Raw genomic sequence first — 6,771 nt, 5'->3', positions numbered from 1 at the left:
ACGGCGTCGCAACATACATATGGATACATATATATATATATTAATAATAAGTGTAAAAATATATATATATATATATATATATATATAAACCTACGCATATAGCCATAAAGCATTAATTATTTTCATTATTATCTTACCCCTACTTTAATTGCTTAATGCCTCATTAACTAATTCAATAAGAATACTAATAACTAACAAGATTCCTAGTAACTAGTAAGATTGGCATAGGAAAAAATAAAATAAAAAGAAGAAAAAAAAAGAAATATTAATTAAACAAAATATATATATGTTATGGCTGTAACAAAATATATATATATATATATCTATATTGTATAATTACAGAAATGTTAGCTTACCTTGCGATAATAATCATTACGAGGACCACCGATGCTCTCATCGGATTCGATTGCGGCGGACAACATCTAAACATTACCTCGGTATCCTTGTTAGATGTTGGCGAATGTAACCTCGATTACCGGAAACCTAACACAAGCGATACATACGTTCAACTCTTGCAACTTTCTGACTATAATCATGCGGAAGTTATTCAGTGTAAGGTTGAAATATCTCGAACAATTTACCACTGCGGAATGCACTCACATGTCTCCGTAGTCCAGAACGGAAGAGCGGACTATATCCACGAAACTGGATACATACAGTGTTTAAGAATGTTCCAAGATGGAACGCTTTCCCTAGGAGCCGGAAACCTCGTGTATGGATTGAAAGCTAACCAGACCACTCATCGCAGTCTCACCCTGGGAGGACGAATAGGCCATGATGGAAGCTGTAAGGGCACTCAGTATTCTGACCCCTACGGAACCTGGGACGACGTCGTGGTCCAAGCTTCAATTAAAATATCCATGAAATCCTCACACGTCCCTGTGTAATTAAATTTCGGAAAAATAATATTAAAATCCGGAACTGCATGTACGTTCAGCGAAAGCTTCTGTATTGATGACTCAGATGATGGATATACTTACTGGAAATCTGTGCCTACATCATCTTGCAATTTCCACCAATACGACGTCCTCTACGAAGGCCCAGCAACGGTAATTAAAGATGATGTGACCGACCCCTCATCACCAGTCGTTTACAGCTTAACGACGCAAGATACCTTTGCCCTCACTAAAACCAGAGAACAATCTTTATGCGGATACACCCTACTGGGCACGGAACATCCGAAATTATTCATTCTCGAAACAAAGGAGGAAAGTACGTTCTTCCATCGAGGTATCATCCCAGTGGACAATCTAGACATCTTCGCTTATATGAATTCAAAATTTGTATACGTAGAAAAACATGTTCGCCATCAGATGACCTCCTTGTATCACAATGTTATGCAACAGAAATGCGAACTAGAAAGACAGGTTATAACTAATGCCTTGTCATTTGCCACTCTTCAACCAGATGAATTCGCATATCAATTAATGAAGGGACCAGGCTACATGGCGGTAACAACTGGAGAAGCTATACAAATCATCAAATGCATACCTGTGGACGTTATAGTGAGAAAAACTAAAGAATGTTATGCCGAGTTACCTGTAACTGTACGTAACTCCTCGTTCTTCCTAACTCCCAAATCCCGAATAGTCACATTCCAACGTTCACATTCCGGATTCCTGTTTGTACTGAGCGGGTGCCCTATCACTTGGGATGCGAAGAAACAAAAAACCGTGGCACTGTCATCGTGTGAAGCTGAGTATATGGCACTCACCGAATGTACCAAAGAAGCCATATTCTTGCAGCGTTTCCTGAAGGAATTAGGGTTCAGCGATCTAAGTAACGTCACAATCTACGAAGATAATCTGGGCGCGATCAAACTAGCGGAGAATCCCGTTTTTCACCAGCAAAGCAAACATATCGACGTCAAGTACCACTATGTTCGAGACGCACTTCGCAACGAAAATCTAAACATCAAGCATGTCTCAACTACAGACATGGTGGCAGACATGCTTACGAAGGGATTACCAAAAAGAAAACATTTGGAATGCCTCAAGAAAGCTGGAATGCATCTATCACACTGCGAGTAGATCTTCGAGCGCGAATCGAGGGGAAGTGTTGGAACTCGCTTGAATTCGAGTGGACTAAGTTCCGACTCGCACTCGTGGAGCGGCGCTATATTCTGCAGTCAATCACTGCCATCTACTTCCTTTTACCTTTCTACTGTGTGTTCTCGATCTCGTGGCGTGTGCCGCCGTTATACTCGAGCTGTCTGTTTGCAGTAAAGTCGTATTAAATCCTAATTGTGCGTAACTCCTGTTGTTCTTTTCTGGCTCTTCCTTTGCGTTACGAAAGGCTCTGCCTCCTGTACCTCAATAATTTCTAAGCCACGGAGATTGAGAAAACTGTAAAATGTATTTTTGTCACACGAAGGCCGTGACGCGTACACCTGCTGTAGGTTACGGTTGTGTATCACGTAACGCTTCTTATCGTACAACGTTGCGAGAAGCTTGTCTTGCCGCTTGCCGGGCGGCTTGTCGCGTGTTGGACAAAACGGTAGGTCGGTGTGCGTATCGTGAAGATGTTGCGGGTACTCGAGATCGACCTCGAGGATATACCCCGTGGGTGAATCTAACGCTATAGATGATGCGTTAAAATTCGACGCGTCGTCGACCCATCGAAAATCGGCGTTTCTTCCGAGAAAAAAATTACGGAGGACGATTCAGGGAGGCATTTGTTTATATTGTTTATAAATGTGCATGCTGTGTAATCCAATGCGAGAGAGAGAGATATGGATACGTCGAACGGGGAAAGAATCTACAATTACTTATATCGGGGGTGTACCAGGAAGAGATTAAGAATGTTTAACGTATGTCGTTGTGCAATCGCTACACTAGTGACCCTTCGAAGCATAGAGAAAAACCATGGATCAATCAGTCGTCTCCGAGTTCTGGTCGAGAGAAGAAGAATATTACGAATATTAAAAGATATATAATGAAGAGGAGTCAGCGACAGTAGAATACTATTTCGTTGTTCTTTTCATTAGGCTTGTGTATGTTTCGTTGATCTCCTATTATGGCTGAAAAAAACATTTCTATCATCGGCAATGAAGATATCGATGATTGGATTGCTTCAGAGACGGAAACAATTGAGCCTGAGAGAAAGAGGAGAGCGAAAACTAGTGTTGAAGAATTACTTAAGTATAAGCGGGAACAACTTTTGAAGAAGAATCTGGAAATATCAATTGTTCAGTTTATGAGAAGTCGAGAGCTCGGCTTGAAAAATCCCCGCATAATTTCATTGACAGGATTTTTCAAATCTCGAAAATATTGGGCGAACTCGGTTGACAATTGTAGCACAAGTTGGTGCAGGTATAGAGAAGAAGATCCTAATGAGATCACACTGCAGTAAAATGTTACGGAAATAGATTACGTGAACAACTTGAACAACTTGAATTATATGAAGACATAAAAAAACTCGAAGAAGCTGAGCATGAGAATAAGCTACGGCAAGACTTGGAAGATTTGAAGGTAACAATATTTTTGTAATAATGTGTAATAAATTTGAAACATTTACAATTATTGTGTTTAATTTCAAAGTTTACGAGAGTATATGAATGGTCGACGAGAAGACCAGGAGCGACCCCTCAGCCCGACACATCGCCTCTTAGTCTTCCAGGAGCCTCCCCTTGGCCCGGCGCCCCCCCCCCGCCCCCAATATTATTAAATTTTATTATTATTTATGGGCATCCTATATAACGGATTAAATTTTATATTTTATATTTTTTTCTTATTATTTTATACTTATTATTTTGTTAGTCATACACATTTTATTAAATTTTATATTTTTTAATTTAAAAATGTATTTATTTACGCGCCTTTCCTTGCGTTCCCATTCCTTTCGCTATCTCCCTCGCACGCTCTCAACAAGTAGCCAAACATCGGCGCTGATACGTTAAAAATTCTTTCGAAAAAAAAATCGTGAAAGATGATTCTGAGGTACTATTTGTTTATCAACCGGGGCATATAATATTGCTTATATTTTCGATAAACATATGGGACCGCGCATACTTTTTTTTACGAGGTGTTTACGACGATAATACCGCATCTCTATTATACGATCTCGGACCGAGATCTCGCTGCCGCATCAGAAAGTCTCCGAGAGTGCGCGAGTTAAGAAGAGTACGTAAAGAAAAAGAAAAAATGGAATACCTCTTGGAAAACTGCGCCGGATGGAAGCAGGCCTTTGGAGACTTGCTCTGTGTCTTGCTGATGAAGCTGGCCTTCGATTGGAATTTAAGTATTGATTTTGCGAATAATTTGTAAAAAAAATTGTGCATCTATTTTAATTATATTTTTTATTTTTAGTCCCTGTATGATGTTAAAATACCGGGATTTATGAATATCCACCACCGGCAGTGGGTGCGGGCGGAGCGGCGGTGGAGGAGACAGGACCTCTCCTTCATGTGGGGTGACGCTCCGGAGAGTCCGCCGGACGGCGATGATATTTTCGACCTACGACGGCTCTTCGGGGAAGAGCCATACATGGAGGAGGAGATTTGGGTGCCCGGGGAGATTCGGGCACCCAATGGCATGTGTAATGGGGAGCACAGATGTAAGTATTTTTTTATAAATCTTATTATAACTATATATTTTTACTATATATTATAACTATATATTTTTTCTGTTACAGGAGCAACCATCCCCCAGACTCGGCGCACTCCCCCTCCCCCAATTATATATTTTATTATATCATTATATTTTATATTTTATTTTTTATATTTTTATATTTTTATATTTTACATTTTATTTCAATTTTAATTTTAAATACACATACACACACACACACACAATGTGAACATCGGTGCTGATGTATATTGCATTCCTTCCGAGAAAAAACATACGAGATGATTCTAACGTGTTTGTATTGTTTATCAACCGGGCATGTAATACAATATTGCTTATACTTTCGATAAACATATGGGACCGCGCATACCTTTTTACGAGGTGTTTACGGCGATATGGCGATAATGCCACATCTCTATTATACGATCTTGTACCGAGATCTCGCTGCCTTGTCACAAAGAGTTTGGCAGTGCATGAATCAAGAAGTCAAAAGTGCAGAATCAGTCATCAAAAGTAAAGAATTAGTCGTCAAAAGTAAAGTATCAGTCGTCAAAAGTGAAGAAGAAGTGAATTTTTTTTCATTATTCTTGTGTATTTTATAAAATGGCTGAAGAAAATATTATTATAATTAATGATGACGATGATGATGTTATGATCATCGATGATGACGATGTGATGATCATCGAAAATAATAATGTAATGATCATCGAAAATAATGTAATAAATGTTGACGAAGATGACGAAGATGACGCTGATATTGAAGTAGAACCTTTGGCTGATAGTGATTACGAAAGTGTCAATAGTGACGATAGTGATGAACTATTACAAATGAAAGAACGAAATTTAGACTTACCAGAAATATTGACATTGAACGATACAATAAAAATATGCTGCATATCGTTCTATTATGTGGAATATGGACACAAATATTGCCTTAGCCAAAGGCGGAATGCTTCCTGAGACTATCGTTTTTATTTCTAGAAACTAGTGCTGTACGGGAACATCGCTGCACAAATTATCAACATTTAACTAATATATCCTGCAAAAAGTGCAGGAAATCATTGAATCAAATATTACCGTGCGACATGTGCCCCATGTGCACAAATTAAAACATTGTAAGTACTATTTTTTTAAATCTTAACTCTCTCTAACTACGCTTGTATTAATTCAATATCTTTTTTCTGTTACAGGAGCAGCCATCCCCCAGACCCGGCGCATCCCCTCCCCCCAATTATATATTTCATATTTTATTTTATATTTTTTATATTTTATATTTTAAAATTTTATTATAATTTTAATTTTAAATACACATACACACAAATATGTATAATATACACACACACATTTTAAAATAAATTTTATATATATTTTAAAATAAATTTTATATATATTTTAATTTAACAAAAAATCTACTTATATTGCATGTCTCTCCTTGCGTTCCCATCCCTGCATCTCTCTCATGCGTTAATCTAAATCTCGCGTTATTTATAAGTCTCTCTCTTTCTCTCGCTAGTTGTAAACCTCGTTCGACATCATCGTTGCGCTAATTGTAAGTCTCGCGCCATCGCTCCCTCTCCCTCGCACGCGTTGTTCTCGCGCCATCGCTCCCTCTTCCTCGCACGCGTTGTTCTCACGCCATCGTTCCCTCTCTCTCGCACGCGTTGCCATTCAAAGAAATGCTGCTGTTTATATTATTTATAAACCGAACATGTTCGTATGCAATATTGTTTATCAATCGGGCATGTAATACAATATTGCGATAAAACATCTGACATGCGTCTTCTCCGAAATCCCCTCCGTCCCGTGTGACGTCATTCCCCCGCGCCTCCGTAATTCCCCGCGCGCCTGATCCCTCCTGAGAGGACCTGAGTTAGAACTCTCCCTATATCACTACTTAAGTAGAAAAACACATACGTACACAAATAAATGAATTATACAGAAATATACTTTTACAACAATGTAATCTGGAGCAACAATTATTACAAAACGCCTTAGCCAAAGCAACACAATCACCCGATATATTCGCATATTATTTAATGAAAGGACCAGGATATACGGCGCTGTAATTCCGGCGAAGTAATTCACATAGTAAAATGCGTACCTGTTGAGGTGAGAATAGCACAAACGGAACATTGCTACAATCAACTCCCTGTATTGAGGGGAAACCGAACATTCTTTTTGACCCCACAGACGCATATACTATTAC

General features: G+C 38.9%; 1 long non-coding RNA gene across 1 annotated transcript; it reads right to left on the bottom strand.

Annotated features, from left to right (window-relative positions):
• Positions 1-366: 366 nt before the first annotated feature.
• Positions 367-1,141, bottom strand: LOC112637542. The gene is made up of 3 exons (XR_003122599.1): positions 981-1,141; positions 601-879; positions 367-483 (listed from the first exon to the last, which is right to left on the bottom strand). It is a non-coding gene; the product is annotated as an uncharacterized LOC112637542 (long non-coding RNA).
• Between the last annotated feature and the right edge of the window lie 5,630 nt (positions 1,142-6,771).

The sequence above is a fragment of the Camponotus floridanus genome, unplaced genomic scaffold (assembly GCF_003227725.1).
Source record: "Camponotus floridanus strain SB8 unplaced genomic scaffold, Cflo_v7.5 scaffold179, whole genome shotgun sequence".
In the NCBI taxonomy this organism is placed as follows: Eukaryota; Metazoa; Arthropoda; class Insecta; order Hymenoptera; family Formicidae; genus Camponotus; species Camponotus floridanus.
This window is presented reverse-complemented; position numbering and strand designations above follow the sequence as displayed.